Source organism: Petaurus breviceps, unplaced genomic scaffold, assembly GCF_028583685.1.
Source record: "Petaurus breviceps papuanus isolate PSGF00001 unplaced genomic scaffold, PetGlider_PUasm1.0 229, whole genome shotgun sequence".
Lineage (NCBI taxonomy): Eukaryota > Metazoa > Chordata > Mammalia > Diprotodontia > Petauridae > Petaurus > Petaurus breviceps.
In genome coordinates, this window is record NW_027185903.1 from 4,611,526 (window position 1) to 4,634,341 (window position 22,816).

The window sequence follows — 22,816 nt, forward strand, 5'->3', positions numbered from 1 at the left end:
CAGAATGATCCCTATGTTGTTTTTTCCCACTCCTGGGAGCTGTGATACAATAACTAGTCCTTTTGTGATCTCAATAATGAAATCATCTTCCTAGCACAAGGTTGGGACAGGCATTATGTTCTGGGGAGGGGTTCAGGAGTTCTCTAACATATAGGAAAACTTCATTAGAGTTCATGAGTTCAGAATTTGTGGCCATTCTGGCAAGGACTGACCTAAAGTTTACTTTTGTACTATCTGTGAAAAGGAGACAGGGACTGGATCTGTGGTTTCAATGGTCTAGGGAAATCTAGGGGTGATGAAACCCCTTCTTCCAATGCAGGTCAGAACCTTCTCTGTAACTCATGATCTCAGAGTTCTCCAGAGTACTGAGAAGTTAAGTGACTTGCCCAGAGTCACCCAGCCAGCATGTGTCAGGTGGGACTTTAACCCATGTCATTCTTGCTTCAAGGGCAACTTTCTAGTTACTACCTTTTCAAGAAAAGATTTTCAAAGTAAATTAATAATTCCAATAAAATTTTAACTTCATCCTTCCCTTCTGTCATTCCTGTTTAAATAATTTCAGATACTATTTACAAGTACATGTAGAAAGACAGAAAGTTTCATGAATGAATGAATGAATAAGCATTTGTTAAACACTTAGGATAGCTAGGTGGTGAGAGGGATAGAGTGCCAGGCCTGAAAGTCAGGGAGACCTGAGTTCAAATCTAGCCTTAGACATCTATTAGCTTTGTAACCCTGGGCAAGTCACTCAACTCTGTTTGCTTCAGTTTCCTCATCTGTAAAATGATCTGGAGAAGGAAATGGCAAACCACTCTAGTATCTCTACCAAAAGAGCCCAAAATGGAGTCATGAAGAATATGACACAACTGAGAATGACTTAACAATGATAATAAATACTTACTATGTGAGAAGTTCAAAGGTAAGGGCTGGAGATACAAATAGGAAATCAAGAAGGTCCCTTCTGTGGATTGGGAGTCAGAGGACCTGGGCTCCGGTCCCAGCTCCACCACTAACTAGCTGTGTGACCTTGGGTCAGTCACCTCACTGTTCTGAACCTCATTCTCCTTGACTGTAAAACTCATGCTTATCTATTCATTAAAACATATGAATATTGTTATCCTTTTAATGCTTATTTCATTGATTTGAAGGTAATCAAATAATTGATGATCATGGCTACCTATTCCTTACTTAGTCCAACTTAGTGAAGTTTTCCTGTCCCTACGGGATGAAGCAAACTAGAAATGTTCTCTGTAGCCAGAAACCCAACAGTGTTTGCTAAGTTTATGCAGACTTACAGAAGGGGTCAAAGTCCAAAGTGGCAATGGGAATGGGAGAAGCTGTTTCAGAGGAATCACAGTCAGCCCCCAAACCACTGTTTCCTCTGTTCTGCTCTACCTCTTCCAACAGGGGCTTCTCTTATAAACCCAGCAGTTCTGCTTCTATCCTACCTGGCAAGGAGTGACATCTCTGGAATTCAAAATCCTTTTAGAAATATGCCTCTGGAGGTGTCTAGCCTTCTATGCAAGATGTAATCCTGGTGTGCTTGACGGTTAATAATTAATCTCTCAGTCATCAGGTAATAGCAGTAATGCCAGTTACAAGGAGACTTGTATGACCCAACAAAGGATCTTAGGAGCTTAGCTAACGGGGTCATCGGGTCCAACTTCCTCTTTTCATATACAAAACAAGGGTAAATAAGAATGAGGTAGATAAACCAGGCTGAAGATCCAAGGAGGTTAATGCCTAAGGTAAGAGAGCAGGTGGGGTACAGTGGGATTGAGCAAAATTGAATACCAAGTCATCTGGAAATCACTGTTTGGACTGCCCTTCTGATTAGTCTTGAGCTCCATGTTTTACAGGTTGATGGGCACTATCATTTTTGTTAGAGCAAGAGGATGAAGTAATGCACGCGTCACCAAATTACCAAGTCAACCATGGACAGATATATGGGGCCTATCTGTTGTTGAATGAATATGGAGGGTCAGTCAGATTTAAGACTGGTCAAGGATTTGAAATTGTCAGGTCAGATCCCATTAAGCAGATACAACTGTAGTAGCAGAATTTGAACTTAGGCCTTCCTGATTCCAGGGCAGGTGTTTTATTCACTGTAGCACCTAGCTGCCCTTGGAAGATAAATTACAGAGGACTCTAGATCTTGAGCTGAAAGGAACCTCAGAACCCATTTGTCCAACCCTTTCCACTTAAAGATGAGGAAACTAAGGCCTAGGAATATCGGACGACTTTCCTAAAGTCACACAGGTAGTAATTATCAACAACCGGATTTGAACCCAGGTCCTCTGACAGCAGAGACAGTGTTCTCTTCATTCTCTTACTCAGTTACACAGTAGGCACTATGCGAGACATGGCAAATACAAAGACAGAAATGAAAACTCTCCCCATCTCCAGGAGCTTACCTTCTCTTAGATCTCCATCCCTCATAAGAATAGAAAGCTACTCTCCAAGATCAGTTTCTACCTTGGAAACTAGGAATTTCTAAGAGTCATTTGAAATCTGAGCAGTAGAATTCAACCTGAAGCACAAGTGCCAGATACCAATCTGTATTACCCTTGTAAATGACCTCTAAAACTTCACAACTGGATGTTAAATAAATGTAGTTAAAGAGATCACAGCCTGATCAAAACCTCACCTTAGATAAAATGTTCTCTTGGCCATATCTTCTCTATCAGCTCATGGTTTATCCCCTCAGCTAAGCATCTCAGAAAATGGCACTATTTGCCATGTAGGTGCGTGCCACTGCAGTCTCTTAAGGTAGCCACCAAAGTCCTCAGTTGCCCAGTCAAGTGGAAAAGAAGCTGTGTCAGCCTCATCCTGCATGGTGTACCCTGCTTAGCTTTTTAACATCCTGCCCTGTAAATATCATCAATGTGCCTTCTGTTATTTCCACTCTTATCCTTTACCTGGAATTCATTCTCAGCCACCTGGTCTGTTTAACTGGCCAGGCTCAAGATCAACATTGCATATTTATTTTTGAAAGGACTTGATACAAAGGTGAATTAAGGTGAATTAATTCCTTTATTTCAGTCAATGGCTGCTTCCCAGGAAGTCTGGAATTAAGCTGTTCAGGATGCCTTTGTGCAGATTACCTGGGTTTGAGAAAGCCAGAAGGAAAAAATATGGAGAAATTGAGAAAAAAAGAGAGAGAAGAAGAAAATAAATATAGAACTCAAAAAGGAAGAGGGAAATAGTGTTGGGTTAGGGTATAGGGGTAGGCATCCCAGGTCAAAATAACAGAAGACTGCTCTTTCTCCAAACTATATTTCCATACTTTCCCTTGTTAACCATTCCCAAATGCAAAATGATGCTCTCAATTTCCATAGGCAACCTTGTGTAAGAAGCAAAAAACAAATGAATAAGGAAATGGGATGGAAATTCTATTCTGCACAGTACCCAAATAGCAAATTCAATGGGAATTAAGCAGCTGCTTTCTTATGAGGACAGAGGTTCCCAAGGTTTGGACTCAGAGAACAATATAGAAGGAGGTCTTTCTTTTTTTGGGACCCTTTCATAGCTGGAAATACCCTAGAAACAAGCATGTTGTAGTAAAAGTGGTATGATGCCAGTTGTATGGTGAAAGATCAGCTATCTCCTTAGCACTGAGTGCCGTGGTCTATGTCTGACCCATCCCTCCTGGGGGCTGCCTTTGGGTGCACAGCAGCATCCTGAGGTGTTCCAATACTTGGGAATTTCTCCCAGTGAATATTAGAACAACAGGGCAGTTACCTCAGAACTTAGCACTATCAGAAAGTTCCATTTCTTCAGACCATGAGGGAGAGTTGTATGTACAACTTTGGTCAGTTATGGACAGACATTGAACATGGTTAACATACTGTGCCCAGAGTTGATTAGGGGGATAGAAGTAGGTAGGAAGGAGCAAAGGAAGAAAGGCAGAAAAACAGGAAGGAAAGAAATAACTATTAAGTGCCTTACTATGTGCTAGGCACTGTTAAATGCTTTTCAAATACAAGTTCATTTGATACTCACAACAATCCTGTGAGGAAGATGCTTTTATAACCCTCAATTTATAGGTGGAGTAAATGAGGCAAACAGAGGTTAAGTGACTTGCCCAGAGTCACAAATCTAGGATTTGAACTCAGGTCTTCCTGACTCTTGATCTAGCTCTCCTTCCACTGTGCTATATTTATCATTCAGGAAGTTTCATGCTGAGAAGGTATCTGTTCACCTCTAAACCTGCCTGCACGTCTATCTCAATACCTACTCTAACATTAGTTCTTTTGCTCTTCTCCCCGGATTTTCCAGCATAACTTCTCTGATTTTTTTCCCTTCCCTGGCAGATACATGCTGAGAAAAGAAAGAATCCTTTGAGTGGCACCTGAGTCAATTCCACCAACTCCCCAGAAGGCTCTGTTCTTCCCTTTGGCATAATATTAATATTTTCTCTCTCTCTTTCTGTTTCTCTCTCTCTGACTCTCTCTTTCTCTGTCTTTCTGTCTCTCTCTTTCTCTGTCTTTCTGTCTGTCTCTGTCTCTCTCCTCTATAAACGACATCCTTAATTTTTTAGGAGACAACTTAAGTTGTTGCCACCAAGCCATAATGTCATATATTTTTATCATATATTTAAAACTAGAATGGATTTTGGAGTTAAATTAGTCCAACTGCCTAATTTTACAGATGAAACCATGTCTCAGAAAGGTTAAGCGATTTGAAGAGAATCACATATGTACTGAGTAGCAGATACAGGATTTGAACTCAGGGTCTCTGACTACAAACCTAGTGTTCTTTCTACTGTATCGGGTCCTACTCCAATGCTTCATCATGGTGTGGAGGTAACACTGGTCGCTGGAAGACTACATCAGCCGAACACAAAGTCTGATATAGTGTATCATGTTGCAAAGGTTTCAAGTATAGTCCCAATGATAGACTGTGTCTTCTTTCTGAGGACCATTATAAGATAACTTTTTTTGGTGGTTTGTACGCTGAACACTAGATGATGAAATCTCTGGCCATGGCAACCCACAAAACAAAGAAAATGTCAGATGTCTTTGTAATGATTGTAGCAGAACAGTGGAAAATGTCAGGAAAGGATTCAGAACGTGCTCAGATTCACTCAGTTTTTAGACAGTCTAGAACTATGAACTGACTGTTGGTTTGCTAAATGTGAGATCCTTGTTGAATGACCAACAAGTCAGCATCCCTTTGGAGAAAATGAGTCATATGAAGTTCAATGTTCTTGATAGAAATCAAGCCAAAAGTAAGTTGTAGATAAACAGAAGGAAGACTGACAGGTTTTCTGTGGAGAGACAAAGTAAAGGAATTGACAAAGTTGGTTTTATTTTTGAGTCCAATGGCAACAACAGTCTTCACGGGTTAGTTGGTTAGTTTGCTTTGTGGTGGTGAGCAAAAACAAAAAGACTGACATTTATCTATCAACATCTCTTGCAGAAGATTGCATATAGAAGCTTTATGAAGAATTCAGTAAGATTCTCCCAATTAAAATAACATGATTATCCATTTATGCTGATAAAATGCTTTGTAAATCTTAAAGTGTTCTATAAATTATAGTTAGCTATTTTAATGCAATGCAAAGGTAGGAATAATGAAAGCAGTAAAAAAAAACCCAAACCCCCAAAACAAAAACAAAAACCACATTGGAAAATATGTTTCAGGGTCAAGAAATGAAATAAACTTGTAGACTACCTAGAAGTCTTGCCTATGTAGAATGAATACTTCAAATCAGGAGATATTGAATGTCGCAGACACCAAATAACATCACACATACAAAAAATGACATTGACTATACCTTAATGGACAGGAAATAACTGATTAGCAGTGTAGGAATCATTTCCAAATCACTTGTCTCTTTAAAGTCAAACCACTGATTGATTTTTAGGAGGGAGACAAATGCTTGCTGACATGGCCATATAGGATGTTTGGTAAATCATCCAAACAGACAAGGAATTGAGAATCTCCATACGATCCTGTTGGTACATGACACTGTGATAACTGTGTCAAGGTCTGGATCTTTATAGAGTCTCCTAATGAGAACCAAAAACACTTAAAAGTATGCTTTATCTACACTGAAAAAAACAAACAGGTAGATGGAGAATGCCTATTGTCCACTTTGGGTGAATCATCCATAGGATTAGTCCGGATGCTGCAGATAAAAAATGAATTGGGCTCAGGATCAAATAGGAGAAAGAGACTGGGGTGAATTACATTTGGGACATACACAGTGTTGGATCTCAAGCTTCTCCCTGAAACCAAACCTTATTATTTTTAACAGCAATGTTCTGCTGTTGTTATATGACTATGCATCAAGGAATATGAACTCTCAAATAAATCATAGATCAAAGTATCATAGATCTCGAGCTGGAAGATACCTCAAAAGTCATCTAGTCAAACTCCCTTCTTTTACAGAAAAAGAAACTGAGGCTTAGAAAGGTTTAGTAACTTGCTAGTGGTTGCACAGGTAGTAAGTGGCATAGGTGGAATTTTAACCTGGGACCTCAGAATCCAGAGCAAGTACAAATTGCAAGACCCCAAGGACAATGGAGTGATTTATGGTGAATATGAATTCTTTTTTTTTTTTTTTTGAGGAATCAGGGTTAAGTAACTTGCTCAAGGTTACATGGCCAGTTATTTCTGGGTGTGGTGCTAAGTGTTGGAGCCCGGATTTGATCCCCAGGTCATCCCGACGCTGGAGCCGGTGCTCTTACTCGCTGAGCCACCTGGCTGCCCCGTGAATATGAATTCTATATTACAAAGAGTGAGTTGCATGAAATAGTAGAAGGGAGGCCAGTCAGAGTAAGTAAGAGAAATTGTCAGAGATTCATGAAAGTAAAAAGAGATGAGTTGTTCATGTAGGGAGAATGAGGGAACAGCATATGGACCCCTTGTGCGCTGCCTTGGAAGCCACCAGTTGTTGAGAGATCAAGGAAGTTTCCTAACGAGTTGGTTGGACTCCTGTGGAGGAGGCTTCAAGGGAGGATGTAGACGAGAGTCACCCAAGAAGAGAAGGTTTACAGGCTGTGATGTACTCCTTTGAAGGGAGTACTCACATCAGGGAGATTATAGAGTCAGAAAGTGAGATATACACTGACTCTAAAGAACATTGCTGCCTGACCTTAGTATAGAACCCATTTCTACAAGGGTCACACCCATCATCTATATACAGTCCTTCCTGGTTACTCCTAAAATGATAGCTAAGAAAAAAACTCATTTGCAGTGGCATGTTGTGAGGAGGGGCTGGGAGAGGAAGGGAGAATGAACTAAATTCCATTCAACAAACATTAGGTACCTGTTACTGGACCCTTACAATCTTTATTTTTACCAAAACAGTCACTGGTTATTTATTTCCTTAGTTAACTGAGGGGAGAGACACCTTTCATTGTTGAGGCTGAAGTCTCTATTTACTTGATCTCTTAGATCTGGATTTTTCTCTTGCCTTTGGTCTTCTGGACTGACACAGCTCTTGGCTCTTCACTGAGACACCCAAAGCAAATGCTGAGCATTGCAAGAGAGATGAGCTTTACTGGGTATGCTCCCCATAGGACTGAGGTAGGTAGGGGAAGGGGATGGGGCTTTATAGGGATCTGAAGGGCTGCATCTGGACAACAGGGTATGCTTGCCAGAGGCAGCCCCTGATGGGAGAGGGGGACAATGGTAGCTCATAAAGGGTCTTTATCAAGTTCTCTTCCTGGAGATGATTCCCTCTTCTCTCACTCTCAAAGGAGCCATGGGCAGGAAAAGAAAATCCGAATGATGAGTATTATGCCATGTCAGTAGGCAGAGAGGGACAGGATAGTTTCACCAGCTTTCAGCTGATTGCAGTTTCAAGGGGCTGAGCTCTTCCATTGGCCACAAGCCTGTGGCAAGAGAAGAGGGTTTGCTTCCCTCACCTAGGGCATCCTTATTCTTTGCTCCTTAGTCCTTGTCCTGATTCTCCAGGCTCTCTTCCTCCCTCTTGCCTTGATGATGGCCTGGTATGCCTGCAGCCTCAGTCTCTGACCATGACCCATCCTCATTTTCTTTCTGTTTTCCTGCCCTTTCAAAACAATTCTTCCTCTCCTCCCACAGAGGTGAGCTGGGCTGCTTCTCTCACTTTGACTGGCTTCTTTTCCAGTTTGGCTTTAGAGATTTCCCTATATCCCTGCCTCCTTAGCTTTATCTCCCGCCTCACTCTTTGCTCTGCACTGATTGGTCATGCCGCAGTTCCTGCTTATCAGGCTGCCCTTTTGGTCTTCAGTACAAATGCTGGGCATAATGTTTCTTTCTTAAACTCCCAATGCCTGGAATGGGGTCCAGGTCTGGTCACCTAGGACCCTAGCTCAAACATCTCCACTCTAAAATCCCTCCTCAAGATCGGAGACTGCCGTAAAGTGCTCCTAAGGACAGCTGTGCTTCTCTACGCAGCACCCCCCCCTTCCCCACCCCCACTGTCTCCAGGCTGAGAGGAGGACGAAGAAAAGAGGAAGGTGGGAATTCACAAAGAAAAGTGAAAGCAGGAAAACCTTTTCTCACCTGAGGGGCTCTTGCATTTCATCACCTCTCCAGTTTCCTTGGTCCTGGATTGCCACATCCATGTAACCTGAGTTGTGTGCTTAGAGATCACACTTTCTTTTTCTACATTTTGTGCAGTCAGGTTCCGAATGCTCCAACCTTAATGGGGCATTCCTTTACCACCTGATAGACGGCACAGTCTTTGTTAATTATTCATCATACCTCCAGCCCTGGAATGATTACTGAGTTTAGAGTTAGAGAGCTAGGGTTCAAATCCCAACTCTGTCATTCATTCCCTGTTTGACCATTGGTAAGGCCCTCAACCCCTTAGGGCATTAGCTTCTTCATTGATAAAAGGAGGGGGTTAGACTAGGCAGCCTCTGGCATCTCTTCTAGCTCTCTTTGTATGAAAATGAAGCTGCCTCACATGTACATGGTTAGAGCAGAGTGATGTTTTAGCACAAACAGGAGTATCACTTTCATACAGGCTGAAAAGTGAGAAATACCAATTAATGCAGAAGTTTGTATGTGGGGCTGGGAGAAGGGGGTGTATGTGTGAAAGAGGTGTCTTTATAAGGTCTTTGTTTTTAATAAGCTAAAGAGAGAAAGGAATCATGGTTGCTTGTGCTATCAAAATCATTCATTGTATAGGGAACTCCCAGTGTGTAAATTCCCTCCATGTATATATATTGACAACTTACATTATGATTTTAGAGGAGGGAAAAGCTGTGTCTTCTTTACTCCAAGACTGTCCCTGTATCTGCCATAGCTGGCTACCACATGTTATATATTAGCAATAAAAAGGCAAAGAGTGAATGGAGAGAGTTAATTATTGATCCAGAATGACTCTGGGATATTCCACCCTAAAAATCACAGTGGATTGTGACTATAGAAACTCAGAAGGATAAAAAAAACCCCAAAGCTCTAATATGCTCAAAACACCAATACTGTGCAACATGATTTTTGACACATGAACATAATAATACTCTACTTATTTAACACAACCCTTTAACCAGCTACGAAATTTACTCCTATGGAACCATTTCTGTCTTTGACAAATAGGGGTCAAAATCTGTGTCTCCACTTCAGCAGTTACATTGGTGAGAAAATTTTATCGTCTGTTCAACAAGCACATATTAAACACTTTCTGTCTATAGCACATCATCCTAGACAGATGTTAATTATTTAGAGATAAAAAATGAAAAAGTTCCTGACCTTAGAGAGCTTACTCTCTGCTTCGTTTACTCTGTGGTGCTGATGAATCTTTAGAATCTACAACAAAAAACTACAGGAGAATTTTGGGATGATTCTACTGCTACCAACTCACCATAAGAGAAATGTCAACAGAGATGTAACAATGTCATGCAGAACCATCTACATTCCAGGACCTTGTATCACTCAGGTGATATGAGAGTGATTATAGCAGTGGGATCTTGCCTCAGGACAAATCTATAGATCTTAGAAAAGACTAACACATAGAGTTAAAACCAAAAAAAGAGTAGTGAGTAGGTTGAGACAGTGTAGCCTTCAGAATGCATTGTAGTTTATCTTATAAAAGTTCATATAAAATTGGATATAGATCGTTGAGGCAAATCTTAAGACATTGCCCAATTAGTAAATTTAGCAAGACTGGGTCATATTATTTAATATAGACCAACATGTTGAATAGTGAGAAAGAAACCTCACATAAATTTTTGGCCAGTATTCTCTAGCCACTTCAGGGTATTTCTAGTGGTCTGTACCATAAATTGCTTGAGGAAGATGAAATGGGTTGGTGCCAACTTGGATAATGTTCCTATCCAGAAATTGCTGTTTAGTTGTTTCAATTGTGTCTGACTCTGTGACCCCATTTGAGATTACCAGCTCATTTTACAGATGAGGAAACTGAGGCAAACAGGATTAAGTGACTTGCCCAGGGTCAAATAGCTAGTAAGTGTCTGAGATTACTTTTGAACTCAGGAAGGTGATTCTTTCTGATTCCAAACTGAATGGTCTATCTACGGTACTATTTAGCTACCTAATCACAAATTCCTTTAACTCAAACAGAGTGACTACAGATTCATTTTCAGAAAATATAGTATTGCAAACAATGACAGAGATCTGTGATTATTGCAGAAGAGGGTTGAGATAGAACCAGAATGCCTTTAAAGTCAATTTAGGATCACGTCTTTACACATCTAGATGTGAAAGGGACCTCAGAGGTGATGACCTCACCAAAGCCCTTCATTTTATAGATGAGGAAACTAAGATCTAGGGAGGTTAAGTGATTTGTCCACGGTCATACGCATAGCAAACAACAGAGGTGGAATGAGAATTATGGAGTCTACTAGAATCAAGAAATTCTTCTCTTGAAATGACTGCAGGATTAATATGGATTTTTGACCAAAGCTTTTTGGTTACTTCTCATGGAAAAGTAGGTAGGCACTCTTGCTGGGGAATACTTTGAGGCCTGGTATGTGTCACACCACTTTGCAGAAATTTCAAAATTAGGATCAATTCCAGACCACCAGACATCACTCTTAGACAGTGTTTTCGTATAAACAATTTCCAGATGTGCTCCATCTATTATGGCCAGGATATGTGAATACTGCCTTCTGGAGCAAAAACATTTACCCATAAAAGGCATCCTTTGTTGGAAGAGAACTTATGTTGACAATTCTGCAAGTCCTGAACTCCTCAAGCAATTTCTCTACTTGCTACCTCCTCCATATCCAGTTCAAAACCTAGGCTAGTGTTAGATTCCATATAGTTAACCAGATGATCATTAGCCTCAAGTAACAGGTAAGTTACCATTAGCCTAAAGAGGTGAGTTTGGGGGGGATGTTCTAACATTAATACTCTCAGTGGAGGTGCTACCACATCATCTATGAGGTGCCGTGGCAAGCAAAAAGACTCATCTCTAAAATAAAAGGACCAAACTAAATGCCCTCTAAGGTTCCATTCATGCCTAAATTCTATTAATAAAGGGAAGAGAATAAGGATTTATTAAGTGCCTACTATATTCTAGGTATACACTGAGCTAGATGCTTTATAAATATTTTCTCACTTGGTCTTCATGACAATCTTTTAAGTGGGTACTGTTATTATCCCCATCTAACAGTTGAGGAAATTGAGGCAAACAGCAGCTAAGTAGCTTGCCCAGAGTCACAAAGCTAGTAAATGTCTAAGGCTGGATGTAAACTTAGGTCTTTTTGAAACCACTCCAGTATCTTTGCCAAGAAAAGCCCACAAACCCCACATGACCGAATGACAACAATTGATCCTGGTAGGCAGAAATAAATCCTCATTAAAACAAAACAAAACAAAACAAGAAAACAAACAAAAAACAGAGAAAAGGAAAAATTCAGTTTGGCTTCTGCCTAGGTGCCATCTCCTAAATGAGTGACCATGGGCAAATCATTTCACTTCTCTGAGGCCAGGCAACTCTGTGACATTCTATGCTGGACATCTGCCAGGGTAGAAGGAGTAACCACTTAAAGAAAACACTGGAGCAGCTGGGTGGTACAATGGATAGGGCAACAGCCCTGGAGTCAGGAGAACCTCAGTTCAAATCTGGCCTCAGACACTTAACACTTACTAGCTGTGTGACCCTGGGCAAGTCACTTAACCCTCATTGCCTTCCCCCTCCCCCAAAACCTCCCCAAAACCACACAGGTCCTGGACATATTATTTCCCTCTATATAGTACATGATCTAGATAAACTGTCCTTATTGTTGCTTATACTTAATGCTCAATTTAGGTCTTTGTACTGGTTGGTCCCCATGCTTGGAATACTTGCCTTCCTCACCTCTGCCTCTTAAAATGACTAGTTTCCTCACCACACCTTCTGTCTGAAGCCTTTTCTGGTTCCCTAAGCTTCTCCTTATGCTCTCCCTATTGCTTTTCCCATGCATTTATTTTCTGCATACCTATTTATACATATATTCTACCCCACTAGGCTGTAAGCTCTTTGAGGACAAGGACTCTTTCCTTTTTGTCTTGTTTCCCCAGTACCAAGAATGGTCCTTGACATATAATAGGCACTTAATAAATAAATGCTTATTGATTGATTGCTTCATTTTACTGAAAGATATATAAGAATTCCTATAATCACATGAATTTTTCTTATTTTGGTTCCATGGTGATAAAATCATTAAGCTATGGCACCACATCTAGAATCACAAATCAAGTTTTTCATAACAATTAGAATATTCTGGGGGCAACAGAAATACCAGTGTAGGAGCTTCATCAGAATACCACCAAGGAGTGCTTATAGTTTAAGTATCTTCAGTAGCATCACTAACATTCAGCTTTTGGTAAGGTCTGGCAAAGCAAAATTTTGCAAAAACCTTGCCTTTTGGAGGCAGGGAAGGGAGGAAGGGAGAGAATTTGGAACCCAAATTTTGAGGAGGCCTAATGTTCAGGAAAATTTGATTGATAGACTATAAACAGTGGAGATGGGTACCTTGGGCAAAGTATAGCAGTAGCAAACAGGTATGAGGTCAGTTCAATCAGCATGGATAAAGAAGGACAAGGAGCAGTGCTGGAGACAGCATGACCTGATGAGAGTCCTTGGAGGGCTGGGAAGTCCACTCCAGTGGGAGTGGTAATTATCCCTAGGATACTGAAGGCAAGCTTCAGCAGCAGGAAGGTTCCTGGGAATAGAAATTAGTCTAGTAACATTCTGCAGAGCTGGAGAGCCTGGAGCTCAGTGGTCCTTGGGTGAGAAAGATTGGCAGTCTCCTCTTCTTACACCTGTGTAGGTAGTCATGGTGATATCACCAAAGCACAGAACCTCACAGCTGGAAGGGACCTCAGAGGTCATCACAGTCCAATCCAAACCTGAACAAGAATCCTTCTACAGCACATCCAACAAATAGATATCAAATTCTGCCAGAATAACCTCCAATGCAGAGAGCTCAATACCTCTTGAACAGCACTAGAACTAGGAATGTTTGCTCCTGGAAGGGGCATCAAAAATAGCTTCAGGATAATATTAGAGGTCCTTAATCATAGCTGACTCTCAGTCCTCAATAGGTAAGAAGCAGATTCAAGCCTGCCTAACAAAATGCAATCAATTTCCTCCCTAGACTGAGATCTTCCATTACCGTAATTGGCTCTTTTTTTAATTTAATTTTTAATTTAATTCCCCAGTTACATGTAAAAACAATTTTTAACATTTGTTTTTAAAACTTTGAGTTCCAAATTCTCTCCTTTCCTCCCTTCTCCCCCTCTAAAAGGCAAGCATTCAATATAAGTTATGAATGTGTACTCATGCAAAACATATCCATAATAGTCATGTTATTAAAGAAAACACAAATGAAAAAATCAAGAAAAATAAAGTTAAAAAAGTATGCTTCAATCTGTATTCAGATACCATCTGGGGATGGATAGCATTTTTCATCATAAGTCCTTTAGAGTTGTCTTGGATCATTGTATTGCTGAGAATAGCTAAGTCATTCACAGCTAATCATCTTACAACATTGCTGTTACTTTGCACACAGAACATCTCACTTTGCATTAGCCCATGCAAGTATTTTCAGGTTTTTCTAAGAGCATCCTGCTCATCATTTCTTATAGTATAGTACTATACCATCATAATCACATACCACAACTTGTTCAGTCATTCCCCAGTTGATGAGCATCCCCTCAATTTCTAATTCTTTGCCCCCAGAAAAGAGTTGCTATAAATATTTTTGTACATATATGTCCTTTTCCTTTTTGTTTTTTTTTTTTATCTCTTTTGGGATACAGACCTAGTAGTGGTATTGTTAAGTCAAAGGGTGTGCATGGTTTTATAGCCCTTTGGCTATAATTCCAAATTGCTTTACAGAGTAGCTGAATCAGTTCACAACTCCACCAACAGCTCACATAATTAATTCTCAAAGATGGAAAGTCATTTAGCTTCTCCTCCCACTCAGTTCTGGGGCCACCCTAAACATGTAGCCATTCCAGCCAATGCTTGTGACAAAGAGCTTACTAATTATCTAAAGAGGCTGCTAGTTCTATTGCAGGGGAGCTTTGAAGGAGATGAGCTGAACAATGATTCCTCCTTATGATTTGGTCAGAGGGCAGCAAAACCACTCTCAGATGAAAAGAGATACAGAAACCACTCCATGAAAGGGAGATGGAGATGCCATGATACTGCCCTCTACAAAGTCTCTGCTGGAGAGGACTGTCTCTGCCTCAGGAAAAGTACATTATCTGGTAGTGTCCCACTTCAACTAATTAAGCTTGAAAACTAGGCTCTGAGGTCAATCTTTTTATACTTGGAATTCAAAAAACTTGGTTACTGGGGAATGGAGGGGAGGAGTAATTTAGACAGCCCTTCAAATATCTGGAGACATCTCTTGTTTGTCCTCTCCCTTTCCCTCCTCTTTCCTCCAGCTCATTATAGGCTGAACATAAGCAATTGCTTCAAATGATCTTTATATGGCATGGGCCTGAAGACTTTCACTATTCTGGTTGCCCTCCCTTATGTACTTTCTAACTTACCAAAATCCTTCCTAAAAGTGTAGTGTCAAGGAATATCTTAACCTATTATTCCAGATTTGGCTGATGAGGGTAGAATATGGAGGGATGATAATGAGTTACAATTATCGTTTTTCCATGTAGGAATGTAAATTGTTCAACTTTAATAAGTTCCTTATGATTTATTTTTCCTGTTTACCTTCTCATGCTTCTCTTCTTGTATTTGAAAGTCAAATTTTCTGGTCAGCTCAGGTTTTTTCATCAAGAATGCTTTAAAGTCCTCTATTCCACTGAATGACCATACTTTCCCCTGTAGCATTATACTCAGTTTTGCTGGGTAGTTGATTCTTGGTTTTAGTCCTGACTCCTTTCACCTCTGGAATATCATATACCAAGCCCTTCAATTCCTTAATGTAGAAGCTGCTAGGCCTTGTGTTATCCTGATTGTGTTTCCACAATACTCAAATTGTTTCTTCCTGACTGCTTGCAGTATTTTCTCCTTGACCTGGGAACTCTGGAATTTGGCTATAATATTCCTAGGAGTTTTCTTTTTGGGATCTTTTTCAAGAGGTGATCAGGGAATTTTTTTTCCATTTCTATTTTGCCCTCTGGTTCTAGAATATCAGGGCAATTTTGCTTGATAATTTCTTGAAAGATTGTGTCTAGACTCTTTTTTTTGATCATGGCTTTCAGGTAAACCAATAATTTTCAGATTATCTTTCCTGGATCTCTTTTCCAGGTCAGTGGTTTTTCCAATGACATATTTCACATCACCTTCTATTTTTTCATTAGTTTGGATCTATTTTATAGTATCTCAATTTCTCATAAAGTCATTAGCTACCAGCTGCTCCAATCTAATTTTGAAGGAGTTATTCTCTTCAGTGAGTTTTTGAAATTCCTTTTCCATCTGCAAATTTGGCTATTTAAGGCATCCTTCTCCTCATTGGCTTTTTGAGGCTCTTTTGCCATTTGAGTTAGTCTATTTTTTAAGGTGTTGTTTTCTTCAGTATTTTGGGGTCTCCTTTAGCAGACTGTTGACTCACTTTTCATGATTTTCTTGCATCATTATCATTTCTCTTCCCAATTTTTCCTCCACTTCTCTCTTTCTCTTTTTTTTTAAAAGTAATTGGGGTTAAGTAACTTGCTCAAGGATACATGGCCAGTTATTTCAGGGTGTGGTGGTAAGTATCTGAGCCTGGCTTTGGTCCCAGGTCATCCCAACTCTGGGGCCAGTGCTCTTACTTGCTGAGCCACCTGACCTCCCCACTCTTCCACTTCTCTTACTTGATTTTCAAAATCCTTCTTGAGCTCCTCCATGGCATGTAACCAGTTAATATTTTTCTTGGAGGCTTTTGATACAGGAGTTCTGACTTTTCTGTCTTCCTCCTGCTCCATGCCTTGATCCTTTTTGTCCCCAAAAAAGGATTCTATCATCTGTTTGTGCTTCCATTGCTTGCTCATATTGGCAGCCAATTACTTGACTTTTGAGCTCTTTGTCACAGTAGAACTCTGCTTCCAAAATGGAGAGAGCTATGTCCCAAATGGCTGGGGTAAATTTTTGCAGCTGCTGGGGCTATTAAGGGGGCATCCTCTCTATAGCCCCCACATGCTCTGGCTCACTGGTCACACACCCCAGGACTGGGATCCAGATCCAAGCAGGTCAAAGCAAGAGCGATTACCCTGTAAATGGTCACTTGGTCCCCCTACAGTCTGCAGGCCAGAAGCTCTGGAAACAGCCATGCATCAGTGACTGCAGCCACCTCCTCTTCTTCTTGCTCTGGGGGTAGCAGCTGGATCGTGCTCCCCCTGTTTGAACAAAGTTCCACACTGACCTTTTACTTTATATTTGGCATTTATGGATTGAGAAGTCTGGAAACTGCTACAGCTGCTGATGATCCACTCTCCCAAAGTCTGCTCCAGCCCCAGCTGGTCAGGGCTGCCCTGGGGCTAAACCCACAGCTCATTTGGGACTGCTCTCGGCTCCCAACATGCTGTGATGGACCCTTCCTGTCAGCCTACCGGGCTTCCTTCAGCAGGAGATTTGTTTCTCTCTGTCACTTTGTGGGTTCTGTAGCTCTAAATTTTGTTTAGAGTAATTTTTTACATGTATTGGAGGAGGTGGAAGCTGGAGCAGTGTGGAAAGTCCTGTTTCTACTACACCATCTTGGCTCTGGCCCTCCTAACCATGCCTACTTTCAATGTGTACTTGTGACTTTTTTTTAACCCAAGTATAAGACTTTATTTCCTTTCATGTGCTTGAAAACTCCTAGTGCCTAGAAAAATCTGGGGGACATCTGTTGATGATATTCTTTCTTCAGGCTGTTATTGCAGTATTGGTGCCTTGAATGTGAACCACTGGTGAACAGTTCCTTCCCCAAATCTTTGTGATTACACCTCTCCTTCCCCTTGTCATAATAAATGGATACTTCCCCATGAAAGAGCCATACTGTCCATTCTCAGCATGGCTTTCAGCAATATCAGCTGGGTGGTGATTGCAACCTTCAGGAATGCATGGTGGCCTGAAAGTCTTTGAGCAAGGATCCCTAGGAAACTACTGCCAAAGATAATATCTCCTGATTGTTGATCCGTCATAGTTAGAGCTGACCTCTATCTTGCACTTCCATCCATTTATAGGCATTTTGGAAATTACTGCAATATTTTGAGGAATTTTAAGTGCAGACTCCCTGAGTTTTGCTGTCATGTCAAGATTGCCTTACACCCAGCAGTGTGAGCGGCTTCATTTGGATGTATTATCTATCACTGGCATATTCTCTCAGGGTGGACCTTTACCTTGCCGTATCTGCACACAGCATTCCTCTGCAGTCAGAGTATTGTTGTGCCCATGCAAAACCTTGTGAAGCCAGGTAATCAATTGACTCTGGAGACATGCATTTACTATGTTCTGTTGACCCCGTTGGTAAGAGGACTTTACCTTCATTGGTGTTAGAAAATATTACTTTAAATTTTGGGCATTTTAATAGCTCAGAAATAGCTAATAGCATTTTAAAATCTGCAAAGTACTTTTCAAATATAATCTCATTTGATCCTTACAACAGCCTTGTGAGGTAGATGATATTATTATTCCAATTTTACAGATGAAGAATCTGGGCATCTGTATAGAGGTAAGCCTTAGGGTCACACAGTTAGTAAGTGTCTGAGATGGGATTCAAACCCATCATTCTTCCTGACCTTGGAGTATAGCCTCTTTCCAATAAGCCATGCTACTCTTCTCAGTAGCTAGGGCTTATTCTTGGATTGTTATAAATACCAAATGCAATCCAGTTAAGATGTGTGGTCCTACACATAAAGAAAATGGTCCTACAATGTCATCTGAAAAATTCTGCTGAGACAGATGGTACAGCTCAGAAATATGAATAGCAAGGCATTCATCTGGTTGTTGACTCCTTTTGGGAAACATACATTTTTAAAAACAACATCTGATGATCCCTGCTTGAATTCTTTCAATAAACTTTCAAGTTCATAAGACATCTCAGTCCAAGATGAAACAGATGGGGTGAGAGCACTTATGAGGTTTATGCATAGTCACAGACTTCTTTTAAATTTTTTTTAGCTTTGTTGATGTGATTTGTTTTTAAATCACAAACATTTACAGATTATTCCAGCTTCATCAGAAACATCATGGACAACACACATATGGTTATTTAGTTTCTCTGTTACATTCTTCTCAACACAGGGTTCCTAGAATCTGACTGCTATCAAGATCTGACATACCCCAAGCAGTCATTTCTTGTATAAATGATCATTATAACTTTGCTCAGGTTCCACCATGAAAAGTTATATTAAATCACTTCATAGTAGCCTTGGAGTTGATTTATATTGTCTTCTGTTTTCCAGCTTTATCAGAATAACATCCTCACAAATTTAAGATATTATAGAAAGGAAGCAGTAATAATTCAGCAAGGAAGCAGATGAATGACTCATCAAAATAGTCCAACCCTTCTTGGGACTAACCTTGTTTTAAAAGCACCAAGACATTCAACTACAGTAATTCAAGAGAAAGACTAAAATTGAAACACAAAATTTTGCCCCTTGGCAAAATAATGGTACTAATTCTTAGGCTTCCAGGAAAAAAAAAGGTATCAGAAAGTAAGAGACAATGATGCTGAGGGAATTATTTATCCTGATGTTTGATTCAGGAAAAGTATTTCACTGCATATATATTGGGTATTATGGGGGGATTAAAACATAAAAAAGATCAAGACATAATCCCTACTCTCAAGAAATGTCTCAATCTATTTGGAGAAAACAAGATGAACTCACAAGAAACAATTAATAACAATGTAAGGCAGTATGTAATAAAGGCCCAAATGATTGGTACAGATGACAAATATTAGAGGAGTAGGCACAAAAGACAGAGTGATATAGCAGATAGAGTGCTGGGAGATGGGAAAAAGTGGATTAAAGTCACACTTCTAATACTCTTCTGTGACTGAGTAAATCATTGTTTTTTGCTTTTTGGAGGGCAATTGGGGTCAAGTGACTTGTCCAAGGTCACACAACTACTTTTTGTATTAAGTGTCTGAGGTCAGATTTGAATTCAGGTCCTCCTGACTCCAAGGCTGGTGCTCTATTCACTGCACCACCTAGCTGCCCCTGAATAAATCATTGTTACTGACATTTATGAAACACTTCAAGGCTTGCAAAACTCTTTATATAGCTTGTCTCATTTTGGCTACCCCATAACAACCTTGTGAGGTTAGCACTCCAAGTATCACCATTTTATAGATGAGGAAACTCAGTTAATCTATCAGAGCCTCAGTTTCCTCATCTCTAATAGGGGGATGATAATATCAATGGGACCTCCCTCCCAGATGCATCCAGTCTGGCTTCTGGTTCTACCACCTAATGAGTCATCCCCTAACCTCCTACACTTGAGTATCATCCAAGGCTCTGTCCTGGTCCTTCTTTCTCTGTGCTCTCTCTGTGATTTCATATATTTCTATGGGTTCAATTATCATCTCTATGCAGAGAACTAAAAAATCCCCATATTATATATATATATATACACATATATAAAAATTATATATATATATAAATTATATATATATATAAAATCCACACTCTCTGTATCTGTCTCTGTCTCTCTGTCTTTCTCTCTCCCCCTCCCTCTCCCCCTTCCTCCCTTTTCATCTCCCTCCCCCAACCTCCAGTTCTCCATGACCTTTTGGACTTCACTACCTGGATCTTTGATAAGCATCTCAAACTCAGCAGGTCCAAAATGGAAATCATCATCTTTACCCATCAACCTAGCCTCTCCTCTTAGCTTCCCTATTTCTGTTGCAGGCAAGGCTCATCTTCCCCCTCACTTGCATTTGGCAATCGAACTCATACCTGACACCTCCCTTTCCCTCGCTGCTGTCTACCCATTATGATCTCATTTCCCAAGCTTCATTGATTCTATCTCCACAACATCTCTTCTATTAATCTCCTCCTCTCCGTCCATGTAGCTACCATTCTAGGTCCAGTGTTTTATCTTCTGTCACCTGGATTTTTGCAATAACCTCCGATCCCCTTTCCTCCAGTCTTCCTTCTGTGATGCATCTTCCACACAGCTACCTACACATCTAGGAAATGGCATTCTGAGTGTCCAGGTCTGACCATAAACTCTTCAGCTCGGGAAGCTTCAGTGGCATCAGTATATACATTACTCACTCCTCTGCTAGGCATTTACAATCCTTCAGGAAGTGGCTTCAGTCTCTCTTTCCACATATTTCCATGACCCTACATTCCCAGCACCCTGGCCTGCTAGCTGTGGCCTATGTGTTACATTCTCTTTTACCTCTGGGTCTTCCAGGATAGGAATGCTCTTCCCCCTTGTCTTGGCCCCCATGAATCCCTAGCTCCTTTCAAAGTTGAGCTCAAGCCCCTCCTCTTCCACAAATTTCTTCTGATCCCCCTAATTATTAGCATTCTCTTCCCTCCTTCCCAAAGGACTTGGTGTTTACTTCCAGTGTACCCACTCATACCCCCAGGATAATATAAGTTCCTTGATGTCAGATTTTTTTTTCATTTTTGTCCTTTTGTCTCTAGAACATTGCACAGTGCCTTTCAGTAATAGATACTTAATAAATTCTTCTTTAATTTAATTGAACTGAAGTGACCTAATCCACGTGAAGCCCTTTTCACATTTTAAAGCATGTCTAAATGCCGCTTCTTATTAGAGGAAATGAAAGAGGAAAGATCACTGGTATAAAGAAGTAAAAAATGTCACTGTGGAGAGGGTGAAACTTCCAAAGGGTGGAGAGTACTTGAAAAGTCAGAGAAATCAGGGGAGGACATTGGCGGGGGAGGAGGATCAGAAGGATACCGTATCACCAGCAGAGATCAGTAGAGAGGTGGGAATCAGAACACCCAATGACCGTGAAGAAATATGCTGGCTGGACTAAGGTTTGTTCTAGAGCAGTGGGAAATATGTTTGGGGGTCAGAGAATGGGGGAAGGGAAAGCTACATCAAGGGGCCTTGAAGTCTGGCCTGTAGAGTTCATACTTTAATCTGGAGGCATTAGGCAGTGATTGATGTTTTAGAGAAAAGGAATGAACTTTGTTTGTCACAAGGACAGAAAAGGTAGGGCGAAAAGATGGAAACCTCCAAGTAATTTTAAAAAAAAGAATGATTTAATTTTAAAAAGCTAGCATTTATATAGTGCTTTAAGATTTACAAAGCACATTACATGTTACATCATTTGATTCTGAGAGTATGTTTTTTAATGAATGACAAAAGCATTCTCTGGGATGTCATATAGGGATACCCATGAGCCTATGAGATAGGAATTTATAGTGGAAACTATATAGCAGACAGCCCTTTTCCCTAGGACCTATCAGAATGCATATACAAGGAGACTTGGAGCAATTGAAACTGAGTTCCAAAGTCATCAAAGAATAGCAGGTATTTATTTGCACTTTGCCTGTCTCTCCCATCCAGAGTCTCTGGTAGCAGACACAGCATTCCTGGACCACTAGGCGCAGTTTCAGAAGCCTCCTACAAGTCTGGCTGGAAGGTGATGCAAGGAGGGGATTTGTGTAGCACTGAAGAGGGTAGGGGCTGGCAAACATCCACATTCCTACAGGGGACCATTCCTACAGCCCTGGGAACCAGCTTCTCTGGGCTCTCAAAGACAGTCAGCTCCTCCTTACAAAAGCCTGCCTTCTTCCCAGCTTTACCAAGAAAAATAACATTTTTCTTTTGTGTCTAGCCCTATGTTTTCAGAGATGGAGAGAATTCCTGAGTGAGGAAACTCCTTCTACTAATGCAGATCAGTGACTGATCTGTAACTTATAGTTTTAGAGAATGACCCAGGGCACTGAGAGGAGTTAAGTGACAGGACCAGGCAGCATGTGTTAGAAGAGGCAGGATTTAAATCCAGGTGCTCTTGATTCTGAAGCAGCTATGTATCCACCAAGTTGCTGTGTTGCATCTCCTAAACATCCACCATCATCACCATCCTATCTCCAGACAAGATGATGGAAGTACAAAGTGGTCAAGAAAACTACAGCCGTACACGTCAGAAAATTGGCATCCTGAAATTAATGTTCTATGGGAAGAACTTGTTTAGAGAGATTAACATCTTTGCAATACCAGTGAATGCTCCTGGAACAGAAAAATGTATGACAAGGTATTCAGAAAACATTTAAGCCCAGACTCCCTATGATATGAATAAAACACAGGGCCCATCACCCCAAGGCAGCTATAGAAAGATGAACTTGATCGAAAAGGAGGAAATGACTGATTGCTGTTCTCAGAGCACATGATAAATAGTTTGAAACCTTGCAGAGTTATGTCTAGAATGAACAAATACAATTTCATAGCATAAATCCCTATTCTACAAATCCCCTTCCTCTGATTGGCTGGTTCCTCCCAGAACCTGCC

The 22,816-nt window shown here is 40.6% G+C and overlaps 1 protein-coding gene across 4 annotated transcripts in view; it reads right to left on the reverse strand.

Moving 5' to 3' along the window:
• Positions 1–22,816, reverse strand: part of PRLR (prolactin receptor) — a 213,176-nt gene that overhangs the window by 124,493 nt on the left and 65,867 nt on the right. The window contains exon 1 of one of the 4 annotated variants that reach the window (XM_069096124.1): positions 8,500–8,643. The exons of the other annotated variants lie outside the window; for them this stretch is intronic. The gene's annotated coding sequence lies outside the window, so the exon portion shown is untranslated. Of the gene's footprint in view, positions 1–8,499; positions 8,644–22,816 lie in introns of those variants that run through there. 4 annotated transcript variants of the gene reach the window in all.